Consider the following 20382-nt stretch of genomic DNA (forward strand, 5'->3'; position numbering starts at 1 on the left):
GAAACAACTTCACAGGAATGTCAGCAGTAACATATATTTTTTTTGTTCATAATGGATGGGAAAACTATTGTTTCAGTATTGATTTCTATTCTGAGTGAAACTAAAACAGTCTGATTTGTCCAATTTTCAGAGAGATTTAGATAGTGTTGAAGGAACTCACTGGGAGAGGGAAAATGCAAGTGAACACATCTCCCAGGGTGCCCTCTTCCTCTACCCAGCCAGGGCCTGTGGCTATTTCTCAATGTCCATTTGACAGGATCCATCCACAACAGTGATACTTACCCGAAATTCATTAACCTGTGGACCTTCCCCCTTTGGGGTAATATCTTCTCAGTCTGCAGAAAGCATGTTCATTTCTCGAAGAACAACCTTACATGCACTTCCTCCTTGAAGCCTGTTTCCAGCTTTGCAGTCTGCAATTATCTCTATAATGTCCAGATCTTACAACAGTTTCCTGCTGCTTCTATAATAAAGCCATCACCGTCCACTTAACATTACAGCAATTCGGGTGCCTGCTTTATCCACTATTGGATTATAGATTGTTCTAGAGAAGAAAGCTGCTTTATTTTATGTTTCCACACATATCAATCATTCTATGGTTTTCTGTTTGTGTATTTGCCAAGTAAATGCATGAATAAGCAAAAAAAGGACAGTTAACATAGATGATAAGAGAAAGAGAGAGAAAGCACAATTTATAATTTTTACATGCTGATTTTCTATAATAGCCAATTCATTGGCCAATTCTGTTTTAGCAGCATCGTTTGATTTAGACAGAGACCTTGCTGTAGAATAAGAGCACAGAGAGAAATGACGAGGAAATTCTAAAAGAATCCAGTGAAGGAAGGGTCCTAGAAACATGTCAGCAAATTGAAGAATGTGCCTGTATTAAGTGGAAGTGGAGATACTATGTGGGAGGAGCCGAGGTATAGTAACACCTGGTCTATCAACCGTTCCTAGATTCTTGGTCAACTCCGCTAATCCTCATAACAATCAGAAGGATTCCACTGTCACTCCCTTTCTACAACTGAAGAAATTGAGACAGTGAAATCAAGCCTTCCCCCAAGGCAATATAAAATGTGGATTGGAATTAGGGCCTCGGTAGAAGTTTTTTGAGGTCAGATTCTGTATCTTCAGTCAGAAGAACCCAGGTCACGAGAAAAGAACAGACTGTGTGTGAGGGTGCTCACTATGGATAGAGCAGTTTTAACCAGCCCCTGTTTCTCACTGCTTCACTCAAATTGAATTGCCAAAACAAGAGTTTACCAGGGAGACATCAAGACTTTTCCTAGAATCCAGACAAATTCTTCTTATTCAAACCTTCAACATGCCTAAACCTTCTAATCCTTCCCAAATAGTTCCACTAACTAAGAACCAAGTATTCACATATAGGCACCTGATGGTGGCCATTCTCATTTAAACCAACATACTAAGTATTAGCATATGGAATGTATTTCATTGTGATATTTTTATATTCAAGTATAATTATATCTTTCTCTTACTTGCCTGTTATAATTCCTTTACCTGGCCATCTTCTTCCCATGTTTGCTCCTTCCTCTCACCGGATAGTAATCAGTCTGCTTCTTATCAGAATGGGCACACACACACACACACACACACACACACACACACACACATGCATTCATACACACACATTTCTATATTCTGATTGTAAGGAGAAACATGAACTCTTTCTTTCTCTTTCCCATTTCTTAGTTTTCATCAGTTCCTTTAGGCTTTTCCTCCCTCTCATAGAGTTGAGTGATTTTAATTTGAATTAGAATACAGCCCTTTCCTTAGTATATGACATGAAATTGAGCTCATCTGTGCAAAAAAAAACAAACAAAAAAAAAACCCACTACTTTTTGCTAGTGGTGTGAAGCCATTGGTGAACAGAAAACCCTGAGTTTAATTCCACTGTAGAAGCTGTAGGAGGCAGAACCAGGAGAGAAGGCTCTTACACTGCTCCCCATGTCTCACTCAGTTCACCTGTTTTTGTCTGGGGAAAAGGGGACAATGAAAGGAGAAAGAGAGAATGAAAAATGGTAATCTTTGCTATGTGCTCTTTAACATGGCTTCTCAAGTGTGTCTCCTTTTACTGGATCTTTTAGCCGACATACAGGTTTTCCTCCTTTTATTTTAAAAATCTGAAAATGAGTTAGAAAGGTCTCAGAGAAAACTAAAACCTCAACTCTTTTTCTAACATCAGCAGCACATGGGGAGGAACCTGGCCAGCTGACTCTGACTTCCTCTCTGAAACAGAAGCTCCAGCTTTGTTGAATTAATGTCTTAAAACCCAAAGTCACTAGCTATCATCTCCCTTCAAGCCTAGTGTCTTTCACCACAAGGCTATATTAGCATATTCATTGAATTCCAGCTTCCCGGAGAAACTGAAGTTGCCCTCTGGTTGCTCTTCTATTAAAGGTTCTATAACTTTTGTGTAACAATATAATCATTTTTTGCTAATTACAAAATACTATCTGCAGCTTTTGTCCAGTTGCCTCTTTCCTCTTTCCCCTGCAAGGTAGCCATGGGCCTCTTCTCTGTGTTGAGTGTGGCAAAAGTATTTACTTTATTATTTCACAACTCACCACTTACTGATGGAGGCAGAGGGAATCAGGATGCCAAGGCCAGCCTTAGCTAGACAGGGATAAGCTTGAGCTTCATGAGACCATGTCTCAGACAAACAAGCAAAACCAACAGCAACAACAAAAACTCTTGTGAAATGGCTTCTTGAGCTAGAGGCAAAAGTATCATATAGTAGAGTAAATCCTGTCCAAGTTAGAAGGAAGCTGCATTTAAGTGGTTGGTTTACTGGCATTGGCAGAATCTGTGAAGGTGATGCTGAGCAAATGGTGTGATTCCTGAGGATGTTTTTGTCCTCAGCTGTCAGAGCATTTATCTATTCAGTAGCCGCCTAAGCAAAGCCATGAGTGAGATAATGCTTATGCAACACCACAGTGTTTACTTTGGTAAACATTTTAAGGCTCCAAAGTTTTCAGTTGAGGGAGAGAGTGAAAAGCAGTCTCAACTTAGCATCATTCCTAAGAGACTAGTCAGAGTTAGATGTCATGATGGTTCTCAACCAGTGGGTAGCGACCCTTTTGGGCCAAAGGTAATGTAGCCATGTAGGGTTTTCTTAGAGTCAGGCTAATTTCAGCAGCTCTTCCAAAACAATAAAATAAAACCTTAAGAATACATAAATTTTGGCTAAAAATAGTTAGCATTTATTAAAACTCAACCAAAATGTTAAGATCCACTTCTTGCTTGCTGACCTTTGTTGCAGCTTTGGTGGTTTTGATTAAAGGTTCCTGGGGTTCTGCTTTCACGAATGTGAAGGTACAATGGGAAATATGCACCCTAAAGGGTTAGATATCAGAAGCAGGATTCCTTCTGACCCGCTTCATGGACTCCACAAGAAAGGCCTCACTGTCTTCTGAGAGTCTGAAGTAAATGCTTCTACTGCCTGCAGAGTTTCCCCTTGTGATATGTCCAGATTTCGCTTAGGAAAAGTGTTTGCTCATTCATGGGAAGCAAAAACCTAGTTTCCAAGGCATACTGGCATATATGCAAGAAAGAAAAAAAATGGAGCCCAGTAATGGTACAAGTCAGAACGTCTCGAGGAAGTATTAAGTTCAAAAGGTGATTTGATGACTCAGAAAGGAAAGCAACGAGCTCCCCAAGAAATGGAAATGACGCCTTGGAAGAGTGGGCTTACGTGTTAGGTTTGGAGAGGATAGAGGAGTTAAGAGAATACTACATCCTAGAAGCAGTATATGGTGTCTTCAGAGGCAGATTTTGCTGTTGATGGAGGATGAAGTCCATGTAAAGCAGAGCCTGCTGGCTGTCGCATGAAGAAACTCTGAAGCAGCATCTTCTGCAGGAATTTGGCCTTCATTGGGACATCAGTGATTTCTTTTCTTAGACAAGTGAAGACTGTCATCTGTCTTCACGGAATTCTAGAGAAAAGGAGAAAAATGGAATCTGTCCTGTCAGAAAGACTCAGTCTCAGAAAGACTTAGTCTTAATGGCTTCTAAGTGACACAGATACCCTTGGATAGGCTTCTTGGTACTCATACTAATTAAATATTCTTGCCTTTGATTTCATAGACAGATGCTCTGGCTGATGAGGGGACAATACTTTCCACTTCAAAGGGCAGGGCTGGAGATGTTGTTCCAGAGGCCTCTGATCACAGATATACATATCTGCCTGGGTTTACTATCATCTTATAACATCCCTGCAAGAAATTACAGAGTTAATGAAATCAGAATTTGTACATGGGACTACATTGGCATTTAAATTGGCATTGCCTTCATTGCTAAATTATTCTAACTATAATCAAACTTGGATTTCAGATCGACAGTATAAACATTTTATACATTTACAAAGTTTTAATTCTGTATTAATTTAATGAGAAGCAAAGTAAAACAGAGGCAGAAAGAGGAGAGATGGAGTGCAGAAACTCTAAGCATTGTACTGTGTCCCTGTTTGCCACCAATTGCTCCAATAGATCTTTTTTGCTTGCTTGATTCCACTTGTGACAACCACCCTCAAGTTACAAGGCAATGAAATGCATCTGAGAAACACCACATGTTCTTTTTTTCCCCTAAGACAATAGCAAAAGTTGTGGAGTTCTGTCCCTTATAAAAGAATGAACAGCAGTTGTCCCATGTGCCTTTCAATAACTAGTAAGATTAACCCCAGGGAAACCTCTTGTAGCTTGGACATTGATTGCTCTTTCCCATCTGGACTGGATTCTATTTGAGGAGACTCAGACCCATTTTTATAAGGCAAGAGTATGCAGCAAAGGTCAGGAAATATAGTCTTGCTTTTCTCCTCTAGAATTCCCGAGCACAGTGCAGGTCTCTCATGAAGTCAAGTTGGGAATTGGGGCTACTGCCAGGAGACTTTAGTATCTAAAAGTGCTTTATTTAAAGACTTCTATACTTTAATTTAGAGAGTTCTGTGTTTTATGTCTTGCTTCAACTTACCTGAAAATTACCTTAAGGTCCCATTCTGCTTCCCTGCTATCGATCCTTCCACAGTCTTCTTGCATTATCCTGGTAACTGAAGGTCTGAAACCAGGCAGCACAATTGAATAGATGAGTTAACAAGTGACAGATGCTGGATAAATAGAATTAAGGTTATCAAGACTTCAAAACAAGCCGTTCATCGTTTATCTTCTCTTCTGTCTTCCCAAGCTATATAATTTAAGGGACTCCATGTTTGCTATCACATACAGGAAAATTTTATTACAGTTACATTGTATTGATCACATGACCCTTTTGTTTAATTAAAATGAGATAGGTGTGAGATGGGGCTATTAAGATTTTAAACCTCTTTTTAATATCAGATGTCAAAGAAATACCAATCTATGAAATAAACTTTTATGGGGTAAGATGTTGGGTTCAGAATTTGGATTTGATCTGACTTGAAACAATGTTTTTAAGACAACATGGAAGAGGGCAGTTATGTAGTCCTTTCTCTCAATTGGACATACACAGGTCACCTGGATATAGATTATTTCTATCCTTATTGGTGGAACAGTACTTATCCATTGCTTCTACATGATCAATACACAGACAGATAACTAAACATGAGTGTTTGTTGACCAGTAAAGGCAATGAAGAAGCTGGGTTTGGTTTATAGTGGTGAATAGAAAGATAAAATTTTAATAGATACCTTAAAAGTAACTAAGAGAGCCTTCACTATGAAAATAAGAGGATCATATTGAATTCTGAAGGAATAAAACTATTCCATAGAGCACATTAAGACCGAAACCAAGAGGAATACATATATTCTTTAATTACACATTGGACTAAGCATATCATTGGTATGTCAACAGAGGTTTTGTGAAATAACAAGTTAAATTCAGTTATAGATTGACAGGATAGGATAGTTAAAAATTTAAAATAAATTTTACAATTTATTATATTCATAGACTATACTCACTGATGAATTTGGATGCTGCTAGCAGGTTTTAAAAGCAAGTTTATTTTAATTCTTTAATTCTAGATACCTGTGCTACAATTATATGTTAAGTGGTACATTCTGCAGGTATTACTTAAAGAACTATCAGATTGCAGCAAATAAATATTAAATGCACCCTATTAAATGACTCAGTTTTGGGTTTTTGAGGGTAGTAAGAAATTTGTTTAAAATTTCTCTTTATAATCCTTAAAATTGTTCTGCACACATTACATGTAACAATCAAAAGAACTAGAAATAAAAGAAATAAAGGTACTAATAAAAATTAAAAAAATCCACAAGTACATAATAAGATCAGATCACATTAAATGATTCAACACGCATAATAATTTCCCTTCAATAATCACTTCCCATTTGTAAATTATTCTGCACTTTATTTTTTAGATAATATAATAATTATGCCTTTCCCCCTTTTGTTTTTTTGGAATGTGATATGTGTGTGTGTGTGTGTGTGTGTGTGTGTGTGTGTGTGTGTGTGTGTGTGTATGTGTGTGTATGTATTCCTTCTTGCTCTCCCGGATTCTGTATACCTGACAGGAATATCAAATGCTATATGTTTAAGTTATGTGAATAAGTTTCATATTCAGTGCATCTTGCTAGCCTAAAATGATTATTCAAAACCAAATGTGGAAAACTATAAATATGCTTGGTGAGTCCCAAGCAAAGAGAGTGTTAAGTTTTTATTAAGTGATGAATGTAAGCACCATATCACAAATGAAATGATTCATAATAGAACACATTATCTCTATCCCTGTGCTATGGTAATCATGCCAGAAATCAATGTAAGCATTTTCAATCAAGCCAATGTCACAGTCTTTATCTCAGAAGGCCTCTGATTATCTTCTTTAACCAATAACTCCATAAATTTCTTTGTTTGTTTTCAATGCTTGTAAGTTAAGATCTGTTTGAAAGAAGTCCCCAAAATTCTTGATCTACAGAGGAGGTCATAAAATTAGCAAAGAAGTATCTTTTAAAAGTCAGCCATACTTACCGCATCTCTGCCGACATATTAGAAAAAAAAGCATGGTATTCAACTAATGCTGGGATCAAATCTTCATCAAATTCTACATGTTGAATGAGAGGCACCTGTGTATTATAAGGAACATTCTTACTGCGCCTACCACCAAACCCAAACAATGTGAAAAAGTGTCCTTTGTGTAAGAGGAGCTCTTGCTTTAGTCACCACTGCACAAGGCACACATTTCTCTCCAGATCTGCTTATTCACAGCAAAAGCATCAGTTGTTGATTAATATTAGCCCTCAGTTGGATAAATTTATGATTTAATGATTTTTGCTATGGCTAGAAAACCAGGATGAGTATCACCAATGGTATTACTAGGAAAGGAAGATTTTATTGTGTAGACCAAAGAAGGAATCCGGTTCTGCACAAAAGTCATTTATGGTTCAGAAGAGAGGGGGTATATTTTCAACAGAAGTAATTATTTGTTGCAAAGATTTTTAATTTACAAGTTAGCCTTTAAAATTTGTCTATGATATTCAAAGCTAGACATGGTTTAAAACTGAGCCATTCTGTCATCTTAAGTACCATCTAAGCATAAAAATGTTCAGCAATTTTTAGATTTCAAATATTCTCCCAATTAACACTATTTACAAGGCACACTAGTTTCCCCACAATGCAAGCGATACTCAGAGGACCATCACCCTGCTAAGAGTGATGTTGGTTGCAGGATCCAAAGCTAAATCAGCTTTTTCACATTAATTTAGTATGTATATCCAGAAACATGGTTGTAGATACACATCAACCTTTTCTTTATGTAGTAATCTATATGATAATGCCATGAATAGCCCATATTTTATCCTCTTCCATTCTTCGATAATTTAGTGGGAGGACCTCTTTCCCTAGCTGTCAAGAAAATGCATTCATTTTCAAGGTAATTTAATCACAGGTCCCTAGATCCTAGCAGCCATCAAGAATGTGTGTTAGCAGATTCTGGGGAAGACACTTGTGAATGGGGAACTTAATGTCATCCTTCAAATCAACTCTAATGTATTGAACTAAGTTGTGTATAAAACTGACCTATGAGATATTAGTTTTATTGATGATAGAGGAGAGGGGGTTAATGAAAGTTACCACTGACATTTTCTATGAAGTGCAGAAATTCTTTTAAGACTCTCTAAACATTATAAAATTGACGTTATCCTAGTTTTCATTGATATTCTTTTACAATGAAAAACTGAAACTTAGTAGGATTAACTTTTACTGAAGCCACTTGGATACCTAGTGTTAAAGCTGGTGACTCTGAAGCTATTGTTTTGTTTTGACATCACTATGTAGCTCTTTAAATGATGTTCTTGGCACTTCATGATGCACATGTCCTCTCTAGGCAGACAGGGGAGTCAGCTCTGACGTGCTGAAGAGTTAGAGCGATAAGCCCTGAGCAGATGTTTCATCCTTCAAGCTCTTTTCAGATGAAAAAAAAATTCAATTTCAGCACAAATGGCCTTGGTTTATAAACCCATTGTCAGAAAAGGGAAATGGGTCTCACACTGAATTCAATAACCTCTTACTGCACGTAAACAACAGCATCTAAATTGCGAGAGAACTTACAGCTGAACCCTTTAGGATGAGTGATCTTGATGATCAAGTGGATTCAATTAGGAGGTACCTAGGAGACTAGAAAAAAAGACCTTGGTGTGAAGCTATAAGCAGTTTTCTGGCGTAATTAACTAAGACAAACAGACTATCGTACATGCTGAGATTTAGTGAAAGGGAAAGTGAAGAGGAAGCCTGCTAAAGCTACACTTGCTCCTCCCCTTCCTTTCCACCACGATGTATGGAGCTCTGCCCCAAAACAATACTCTGTCCCCCCATAGACACAGAAACAACGAGCCCAGCTGACCATGGACTGTAACCTCTGATGGAACAAGGCCAAACGTTTTCTCCTTTTAACTGTTCCTTTTGGGAAAATTTCACAGCAACAAAAATATCTGTACCTCCCTACTCTACGCTGTCATTTACCATCCCTCTACCCAAGGTTCAACTCCAATGTTAATATCTGTACATTGGCCATGTTGATTTCCACTTTATTACCTTCAAGTCTCTCCCCCTCCACTCTCACGAATTCATGCCAGAGAGCTTTCTTACTGTGTCTCCTTATTTCCCATTAGCCCACCTAATAGAGCAGAGCTCCTCAGAGAGAATATCATGACCACCAAGAAAAATATTTCTTCCTTCTGTACTACCCCTTATCCTTCTGTTCTAATGGACAAGTTCCATTGCTATTTCCTGTACCATAAGAAAATGTGAGATCCAAATCCTAAGAGATTCCAATATTCACATTTCCAGCTGCAATGTGTGACCATGCCAAGCCTAAAAGGAAAAAAATATCTTGTATCCCCAACATGTTTATGTCTGATCATATTACCCATTGGGTGGAAAAATTCACTTTGCAAACATTTAAGTTTCCTATAGATAGAGACCAAGACTGAAACAATGTGAAAAGCACAGCCTATGGCAAGTACTCAAAGGATATTTGCTTAATATCATTTAGTCCAATAGCTGGAAGACGGAGTCAATAAAAGTAAGGATGAATGGCAGACCTTTGGCTGAACATTCCACTCCTTCCTTCTCCACCACATATACTATGTGGATCATGTTAATAAAAACCCTAATCAACTTCTCAGGGTTCGCTACTATACCACTTCAGATTGTAGAAGGCATAGAGTTATTTGTGCTCACAGATAAGCACTAGAGAAACCTGGAAGGTTAGATAAACAGGGTTGTTCCTTCAAAGGGAGGAATGCATAACCTGTTATCTGCCAAGCAGGCTGGGAGTGTGGTTTAATAGCCTGGTGACCTTTGCGCTATCTTTATGGTTGTGACCATACCAGATCCTCCTCCAGATGCTTATCATGAGCTTACATTTCTCAGTCACTCTTTATGGAAAGTGTCACACACGCAATCAATCTATAAACACATTTTTTTATGGATGATGAAAAAGGTACTTTACAAAGATTTTTAACATACTTCATGTCTGATCCTTACTTTGCTTTCCTTCCTCAAGGATATTTATGGATGCTTTATTGTATGCACAGAATTGACTTAATTATCACCTGGAAAGTTCTCATTAAATTGTGCTGTGCTTAAATATGCCCCAAATAAATGACTCTGAGTCAGAATCCTGTGGTTGAGCTGACACTGGCTATTTAGTCCAGTTAAAATGAAATGCCTTCTTGAATCCTATGGATTGTTGCACACCTTTGCTTTTCTATGAACACTAAGACAGATCACACAGACAGCAGTACTGTGGACTAGGAATGTTTTCTACATGTAGGTGAAGTACTATGATTTCCTATCATCCTGTTATTTGGTGTCTTCTCCCAATTGGGGTTTGAGTGAGAAATGATCCCCATAGTCCCATGTATTTGAACACATTGACCCCAAAAGATGCTGCTGGTTTGGAAGATTGTAGAGCCTTTATGTGCTGAATCTTTGATAGAAGTATCAGTGAAGGTAGGCTATGAGATTTGGAAAGGTCCTGATTTCCATCTGCTTTGTCCTTATTGACTTTACATATTGTGTGACCAGCTAATTCAGGTTCCTGCCACCATGCCATCCTTGGCACAACTTATTGTATCCTCTTGAATTGCAAGCCACAAATGAAGATTATGTAAGATGCTTCTGTCAGGTGGTTTTCTGTCACAGAGAAAGAACAAAAAAAGAAACTAATAACCTGATGTAAATTATTGGCATTGGTATAAGACTTTCTCTCTCTCTCTCTCTCTCTCTCTCTCTCTCTCTCTCTCTCTCTCTGTGTGTGTGTGTGTGTGTTTGTGTGTGTGTGTGTGTTTAAAGTTTAAAACTCCGGCAAATAACATGTGTGTTGTTATTTGTTTTTATTTCTTGTTCCTCCATCCATCTATTATTATTAACATATATTCATGGTGGTTCACTTAATGTTGCCTCCTTTATAAAATCCTATGTAATATAGGCTAGATGTATATGCCAATCACTGAAGTGTAACCCCGGAGCACAGTGTTAATAGGAGCAAGACCTTTTCTGTTTAATTTTGGTTTTGAATGAGATTTTTAGTGACTGAAAGCATTCTTAAAATGTGTTCTATAGCCTTCATTGTTTTTGGCATTTAGAAAGAAGGTAATTCTATACTTCTGCTTTTTGGTTGTCTGACTCTTAGAGAATGTGATTCAGAGAATGCTTACTTCAAGAAAAGTGTTACAGCATCCTTTATTATATATTATAACTTTAAAATGAAATAAAAGCATGGAATTCAAAACACAGACTTCAAAAGTCATCATTCAACAGTATTTGATACAGAGAGTAGTTAGGGAAAGCCTGCTTGGTTCTTGTAAACCCTTCCTTTAATGGCTTTGTTAAGGACATTTGTATTAAAATGGGGTCATTAAAAACATTACAGCAGTATAAAAATGTGCACAGAGTTCACACAATGTGTACAGATAATGACTCACCAAAATAAATGGTGAAATGAAACCCACATTGCTAACCCTGTGTTTAAAATAACCTTTAAGCTTTGGGGATTTTTATTGGTAACAATTTTGTGGCAAAATGTTCAGCGTAAAAGAACAGTTTAAAGCTAATAGGAAAAACCGCCATTAATAATACTGTAGGTAATGGTGGAACAGTAGCAAGGTTGCTGGAGAAAGCAATGCGTCTAGACAATTAAAGTCAGGCCGTCTTGGTCCTAGAGCATCGTAAGTTGCTGTGCTATAAACTTAAGAGACGCTGTAGGTAAAGCTTATTCAAAGAAAAAGAACCCACAATGGAAATTCTACCAGTAGACTGAGGCATAATTTTGGTCATCATTTAGAGAGATAGTCAGATCACAGAGAAGAATGCATTAATCATCTTAATCCATCTTTATTGCCTCTTAACTCCAAAAGCTCTTATTATTGTTCTAACTTTAAATTACGTAGGTAAAAATAATACTTCTCTCTTGACTTGACATAACCCCAAAATTGTAAACAACTTAATGTGAAAAAATGCTTGGAAGCCCATGTCAACATTAACTATATATGTGAGGCTCTTTCTTCAATACATTTGTGAATAGACAATCCCCTTCTACATCTCAGTCTCTTAGTAACTTTGCTAATAAAGCAAATGCTAATTAGGATCTGGAGATGTAAACAGTAGATATTTTAGGTTTTGGGTTTTTTGTTTTTTTGTTTTTTGTTTGTTTGTTTTTTTTTTGGGGGGGTTTTGGGTTTTTTTTAACCTAAGTGATTTTGGTGGACATCATAGATATGTTTTTCTTTTGGTATATCAATGTCTGATTCTGGTTCCAACACAGCCCAGAATCATAGGATTGTTACTAATAGCTAGAGCATGCAGCAGTAAATCTAGACAGATCCTTTCTCAACGTGTAATTATGAATGTTGATATTATGAGGTCATGTACTGATGTGTAAAATCTCGGGCTGTGAGTGAGATCATCTCTTTAGTTTATTCTTTGACAGCTCATACAATTATTTTATATCTATAACAGTTTAGTGTTGACAAAATCCTAGATGAGAGACCCTGTGACACACATTTCAGATTCACATGAGGGTTGAGCCCCACACTTAAAGAAAGTAGCAATTTCCTTTTGATTAGAGCTTTTCTACATATTAATTCAAATCCCGAACTTAAGAATTCATTGAAGATTGAACTAACCCCTCACTTCTGAGAAAATTTCCGTTATGATATTCTTGTTCAACATCTCACATGTTGCGCACAAGAGCTTTATGATGCCCCATGATCAAGGTGTCTGATACACATAGCCTAAAGAAGTTTAAGCCCAGGTACTAGTAGAATCTTTGGTCATATACAAGGTCAAAATATTAAACACTGAATATCCTTTATACTTGAATTAACTACATTCTCTTGTCATAATATGAGTGGAAATTTAAGTCAGAATTAGAACTCTAGATTAGAATGTCAGGAAATAGCTATACAGATACTTAAAGTAAGGAGATCTCAAGACAAGTTTAAAACTGCGGTTACTTAGACCACACAGATCCTAGAAAATCATAACCATCCCTAGGGGGATTCATATGATGATTTGGATTAGTTTCATTCTTGTACATGACCCTAAAGGTGTTTCTGTGATAGTGGCTCACTGCATATATATTACCACTAAGGAAAGACTTTTTATTTTTGCATTCTGCATAATATATATGTATATATATGTATTATATATTACATATGTTATATCAACTACATACCCTAGAAACTATTTGGAATAAAAAAAAGAAAAAGAGAAAGAGGAAGGAGGAAGGGAAAAGAAAGAAAGAGAAAAGGAAGAGGAAGGAGGAACTTCCCAAATCTGCAGTTTTCTTAAATATTTAAACAACATATTAAATGTGTTATTGTTCAGATTCAGGTCACCGGAGTTCAGCACTTACTACCAAGTACACAGAAAGAGCTATTTTGCACCAAGCGAATAAGACCATCCTATGTAAAGGTCACCAATTGACATCCCTTTTACTCCTACTCCAGTCTTTCTTTTTTACCTACAGCCAGGGTCTTCTAAAGGCACTGAGAATAGAGAAGGAGAAACTATTAAAGGAAGAAGAGAAAAGAAGAAAGAGAAGAAGAAACCAGTGGCAAAGGGCTAAGAGAAAGAGGGAGATGAATGGGAAGAATAAGAAGACAGAGAGGAGGGAGAGAAGGAGAAGGAAGAATAAGCAGTCTGGTTTCAGCCAGTTTTGAAATTTCACAAAGTGTGTATTTGAAAAATGAAGGTGCATAAGTTAGTGTTGCTCCCGGGCGCCGGCTCCCCTGGTGTTAGCATAGCTGACACACTGACAGTTTATATGGAATTTATGTGCCTATTTCCTTTGCTTTTTATGGGAAAACATGTTGTTACCTTACAGCTGCCCACATCACATGCCGCCAATCCGCCTCTGAGCCATAGCACACCTTTCTCAAGGAAACATCCATACATCAAGGTCTTATGTATATTTTACAATGTTGTAAGGGAAAATAATAAAATATGGGTTACTGTGTATGCCATTCCACCCTTTATTTTTTTTTTTATTTCACTGGCTTAATTGACTCTGACCATCTTTACTGCCCCTTTTCCCACCCCATCCCACCATTTTAATTGTTTATGTGTTTGTGTACAATTGGTTCGCATCTGGAAAAGGACAGGAGCTGTAACCACACCTTAAAAGCCAATTGCTCAGCTCTAAAAAGTAAATAAAGCATTTAAGCTGCCACATCAGGGGGAAGATATATGCAGATGTAAACAGAAGGAAATGCACATTTTAAAGCAAAATGCTTAAAATCCAGCTTCTCTCTTTAGGCACCTGCAGGCACTCTGGCTGGTGGCAGACAGTCATAGGTATACAGGAAACACAGCAGGAACCTGGATCTGTTTTTACCCTTATTGGGACACTTGAGGGGGTGGGGGTGTGGTCACAGGCTTTTCTTAAATATGCCTACAGGCCAAGTTGATTATGACTAAGAGCCCTTTTCTTCTACCACCCAGGCTGCTACCTGCACTCCTGTCCACCTTGTGTATTCCTACAGTTAGTACTTAACACATGAATATCTCTCAGTAAATGTATTTTCTCATTAAACTCTATTCTAACCTGTCAATAAAATAATAGGAGGGAAAAATGTTATGCCAATTTACATTTCCCAGAGTAATCTGAACTTAGAATGAGACTTTATTTCTAAAAAATCAGTATTTAGATACAAAGTAAATAAAATAGAATGACGGACAGACTTCTGAGTTCCCAGTTGGGGAGTCACCTTCTCTGCTACTAGGGCAAGTTCTGGCTCTTGTGGAACACGAATAGTGTGAGTCAGAATCAATTTTTGATGCACACTTCCCAGGACATCCTCTTTGTGAAAATATTGGAGACAACAGAGTAAGAAATATGTTTTTCATCAACAAAAGAAAGATCACATGTACTTAGCCTTTTGGTACATAAACTGAAGTCTGGCTGGGTAAGGAATTACTTAGTTTTCTTTCCTTTGCGTACAGATAAGGGTTACAATGCATATATCCATTCTTGAGACAGTATCAGATTAAGGAACAAGAAGCCTTTGTATTGGCTAATTCATTGGGCAGGGAAGAGTTTAGCTCCAAATATCTCTCCTTTGAACAAGTTTTGGGAAAAGCATTCTATTCTGTAAGAAGCATATGGATTAAATTGTCACTTCTTGAGCTGTTTGCATTGGAAAGATGGTGTTACATATTGGGCCCTACCTTGGGGTGTTTCCCTTCCCCTTGGCTGAGCCTTTCAGCCTTCTATGGCAAGAAGTTGTTTACACTCTTGGCAGCTGCTCTCACCCCCTGATTTGGGACTGCGCTTTCCATGACACCCTTCCCCCTCGCCCAGCCCTTCAGCTTGTTGTTAAGAAGTTGTTTATGCCCCTGTTTTGGGGCAGGTACTTTCCATGGTGCAGATTTTTCCTGTTTTCCTGGTTGGGGATTTTTACCTGCTTTATTGTTTTTCCATGGCTTTTGCCTCTGGTATATAAGGAGATCTGAGTAAAGCACACCCCCCCCCCGGGGGTGCATTCTCCTAACACGGAAGACCGAGTGTGTGTTTCTTCCTAAATCTCGCAGGCCTACACCCGGTTCTCAGTGTTGTGATGATGCAGGAGTCATCAGTTACAGATAGGGAAACTATGATTAACATCAGCATCAACCCTGCTGAATTCTGGGATACTCAATGAACCTTGTAGTGCCTGGTTCTTTTACATGTAGTACTCTAACCAAATTGAGATCAGGCTAGTATATGTAGCATGTCTATAAATCCTCAACATCAAATAGCAAATAAATACATATTCATGACATAATATGTCTGTTTTATTCAATACTATTGCCCATCTTTCTGATCACCACATCCTAAGCTTGGTTCCTTCCCTAAATGTCAAACCTGCTTTTGGCAGTTCTTAAGATCTCATGTCAGAAAATTCAAGAAATCAGTGTCAGTTTGCTTAAAATATATGAGATTTGTCAAGATAACATTGGGAAACCTTTTTCTTTTTATGGTTTTCTGGCAAGTGAAGACTATACCCCTCTGTCCAGTTCAAGTGAATGGCTCTGGGTATAAGGTAACAAGATATTTTATGATGAAAGACTAAGAAGGTCCTTCTTGGAAGTGAGCAAGATATGGGTTACACTACAGGAGAGGGAGGCCTACCATAGTTCCCATTCCCTACTCTTTTGCATGCTTATGGCCTCTTTTTCCCCACTAATCGTGATTGCATACATTTTTAAATATAATCTGTTCGCGCTCTGTGTATTGTTAATTGTGTCTACTTTGTTAGGGTAGACCGTTTGACACTGGAAAACCAACTGGTGTGCTCTATAATGTCAGAGGCCAGGTCTCCCACTCCCACTATTTCTCTATTTTACCCTATTCTACTACTGACCAGAAGCTTAGCATATCTTTCATATATGCTGAGGGAGAAAGTGACTCTTATGGTGTTGTTTTGTTTTTTCTTTTTTAAATCCTTTATTGATTTTTTGAATTTCACATAATGTACCCTAATCCCTCTCATCTACCCTGCTTTTTATATGTACACTCTGTCACAAGCTCTCCCCCAAAATGAAATAAATAACAAAAATAATTAACTAAATAAAATAAAGCACAGTAAACATCTCATTGTACAAGCCACAGTATGTCATAATATATCCCAGTATATCATTTTGTCCACACATCTTTACTTTCTTTTTCTTTTTTAAATTGGATATTTTTACTTACATTTCAAATGTTATCTCCTTTCCTAATTTCCCATTCATAAACCCACTATACCAACCCCCTGCCCCTTCTATGAGGGTGTTCCCCTACCCAACCCCTTCCCACCTCCCCACCCTATCATTCCCCTACACTTGGGAGGGGGGGTTGTGAGAGAAGGGGGAGGTCCAGCCTTGGCAGGAACAAGGGCTTCTTCTCCCATTGGTGCCCAACAAGGCCATCCTTTGCTACATATGCAGCTGAAGCCATAGGTTTGTCCCTGTGTACTCTTTGAATGGTGCTTTAGTCCCTGGGAGCCCTGCTTGGTTGGTATTGTCCTTATGGGGTTACAAACCTCTTCAGCTTCTTCAATCGAGAAAGTGATTCTTACATATAACAGCAGCTGATGGTAACCAAGTCTTTGTTCTTTCAGTCTCAGGTCTAAGTGCTCTCAAATATGAACCTTATCATACTCTAAACACAGACCAATGATATGATAATATATATATATATTTATTTCACAGAATGAGTAAGCTTCCAGGTGAATACATTCAGTATAAGAGCATGGGTACTGACCTGGGCAGAAATGACAATTAGGCAATCCCATTCCAGAAGCCACTGTAATCGCTGGGCTAATTTTTTTTTTAATGAAAATGATGTGCCCTGGATGGGTGACTTGCATTGTAAGACTTCAATGAGAAATCAGTTCCAGGCCCATTTTATATTTTTTTGTTTGCTTGGTCTGTTGGCTGGGGTGGGAATGGGGAGCACATATAAGAAAAGTACTCAGGACAGATACATTTTTAAGATTGTCAGATGATGGCATTATAAGATAATATCCCACAGTCTCAATAATTTCTTAAATCACATAATAACATGGATTATACTACTGATAATAAAACACTGGAATTCTACAATAAAAGACAGTCTTGATAACCATGCTCAGAATGGATACATATGCTGGTTATGTGTCTGATTGCACCCTGACATGTTAGCTGGTGTAAGCTGCATGGAAATTTTCACTACTATCTCTGTTCAGCTTTTCCAAAGTTTCTGTTTAAGGTATTTTCTTAGCTTGTCTTCTTATATTTTAAGGTCTTCTATTGTGATTAGGGCCATTGTCCCTTCACCACTGGTTAGGAGCATTAGTATGAATACTGCTATAGATATTGTGATTTGAATACTCTTTATTTTATCTCCAACATCTTGAAATCATTTGATTGCTCCAATGTTTAATATCTTAAAATTTTTATCCCCCCCCAGGGCAAGCTTACTCCAAGTCTAATTGTAGCTTGCCTTTTAAATCCATCATACCAACCTGAGACTTCAGCTGAGGGAGCCATGGGCCCTTCTCAGAATGTTCTCTACTTAGAATTCCTCCACTTATTATCATCAGAAAATCTATTCCTTTTCAAAACTCAGTTCAATGCTCACCCTTCTTTCCTTCCTTCTCTCCTTCCTTCCTTCCCTCTCGCCTTCCTGCCTTCCTGCCTTTCTGCCTTTCAGCCTTACTGAGTCCCCCCCTCCCAGCTTATAATAATTGTAAAAGTAATGTGTTTCATTATGGTATTTCCCATAATGCACTTTAATTATATTCAAACACTGCCTTGTCTCCCCTCTCCTCTTTCCTCACCCAAGTCCAAAATTGTAGAGAAAATACACAATATTTATCTTTTTTGCATGTGGTTTGTTTTCCTTAAGAAAACAGCATCCTGTTCCATGTATCTTACTGTAAGCAACATAATTTTATTCTCCTTTTTGGCTGAATAAAAATACATTGATTATATATACTACTACTTCTTAAATCCAGTCACCTGTCAATGGATACCTAGGCTTATTGCACAACATGGATACTATGAATACCACTGTATAAACATGAGGGTGTTGGTGTCTTTGTAAAACTCTGACTTTGATTATTTTAAATTTGTAGATTATAAGACTATTTCATATATTATTTGAGAATTCCATGTATATACAACAACTCCTAACACCTACCACCTCTACCCTCTATCCTTCCACCTCCAACTTCATGTACTTTTATTTATTTGTTTAATAATCAGTAGACACAAATTTTTGCTTTCCATATATTCATGATCGTGGCACTGTCCACTGAAATGCAATCAACTGGGGTGTATACCATACTTCTGAAGAGATCTGATATAGGAACAATTCTGGAATTTTGGTTTCTTTAAAAAATAAAAAAAGAAATATTATTAGAATATGTTTTCATTTTAATCCCAGATGTGGAGTATGGGAATGCTTTGGACTCTCCACAGCATGTGAATATGATCTGCCTTGTGCTCTAGCAGAAGCATGATTTTGCCAGCTGTAGATAGTTTCTGCAATTGTGTGATGTTTGGAATTCTGGGAACTTTTCAGTGGGTATATTAAATATTAGAGGCAAGATAGGATTAGGTGCAGTTTTTTAGTAGTCTTACTCAAAGAAGAAACAAAAGGAAATAGATTAGATTAGATTCAGAGACCCCTCTCTCCCTCTATTCTCATCTATCTAATGATGATGAAACTGGGGTTCAGGGGGTAAAACTGGGGTGATAAAGGGTGAGACAAAGAAGAATATACAAAGTAGCAAAACCAGCTACAATCTGACATTCTTACCCTTAGCAATCATCAATATCTTCTCAACTAGGAGTGGGGCTTATAAGCCCCTTCAATTCACCACACTGGAATTTTGACTAGCTTGACATGGTTTTGTTCAGGCAACCACAATTGCTATGAATTCATGAAGGTAGGGGTCCAGTTATATCCATGATACACTGTTTTGCCAAAAGCTCTATTTTTTTGAGAAATTTCCAGACTAATTTCAACAGTGGCTAAAACTAATTTATATGATCACAAAAAGTATATGCAGTTTTGTAACTGCTGCATGCCATGCCACATCAAATATCTTTCCCTTCTTGATGAGAGCCAGTTTGACTAGAATAAGGTAGCTAGAGTCTCCATGTAACTTTAATTTGCGTTGCCCTTGTGACTAAATACTAGAAACCTTTAAATCTATGACCTTTAGGCGTCATAGACTGGCCCACAGAGCCACACCCCTAAGCCTTCCTCACTGAACATGTGTTTTACCCCAGACACATAGTGGAGACTCCTGCTGCCCCATTCCCAGCCACCAGAGCAGGCCCAGTAGCCACAGGCTCTTACCTGCACTGTTGGAGTTCATTCTGCCTTCCAATCAGCACCTATATCTATGGTTTCAGATTGGTGTACCACCCCTCAACCCACAGCTCTGCCTGCCTCCCAGGAGGCCTGCACAAATCCACATCATACGGTTCCTCCTGTCTCCTTGGAGACCTGCTCCAACAAGGGACACATAGGCCAACCAACAACCAGGACAAATAGAAGGCAAAATGCAAGAACATAATTGACAAAAGACAATTCAACGTGGCACCTTCCGAACCCAGCTCTCCTTCTACAGCAAGCCATGGATATACTAATAGGCCTGAAGAACAAGTCTATGACCTTAAATCCCATCTCATTAAGATGATAGGATAGAGACCTTTAAAAAGAATATAAACAAGTGGATCAAGGACCTCCACATAAACCAGATACACTCAAACTAGTAGAAGAAAAAGTGGGGAAGAATTTCGAACACATGAGCACTGGAGAAACTTTCCTGAACAAAATACCACTGGCTTATGCGCTAAGATCAAGAATCAACAAATGGGATCTCATAAAATTACAAAGCTTCTATAAGGCAAAGGA

The 20382-nt window shown here is 37.9% G+C and overlaps 1 long non-coding RNA gene across 2 annotated transcripts in view; it reads right to left on the reverse strand.

Annotated features, from left to right (window-relative positions):
* Positions 1-20382, reverse strand: part of LOC102546931 (uncharacterized) — a 150036-nt gene that overhangs the window by 63290 nt on the left and 66364 nt on the right. Inside the window, exons 3-6 of one of the 2 annotated variants that reach the window (XR_015642502.1) lie at positions 8556-8621; positions 4990-5073; positions 4094-4235; positions 3716-3956 (exon numbers count right to left, since the gene is read on the reverse strand). This is a non-coding gene — a long non-coding RNA (uncharacterized LOC102546931). The remainder of the gene's footprint in view (positions 1-3715; positions 3957-4093; positions 4236-4989; positions 5074-8555; positions 8622-20382) is intronic. The other variant, XR_015642503.1, reaches the window with a different exon arrangement.

Source organism: Rattus norvegicus, chromosome 18, assembly GCF_021556685.1.
Source record: "Rattus norvegicus strain SHRSP/BbbUtx chromosome 18, alternate assembly SHRSP_T2T, whole genome shotgun sequence".
Classification (NCBI taxonomy): domain Eukaryota; kingdom Metazoa; phylum Chordata; class Mammalia; order Rodentia; family Muridae; genus Rattus; species Rattus norvegicus.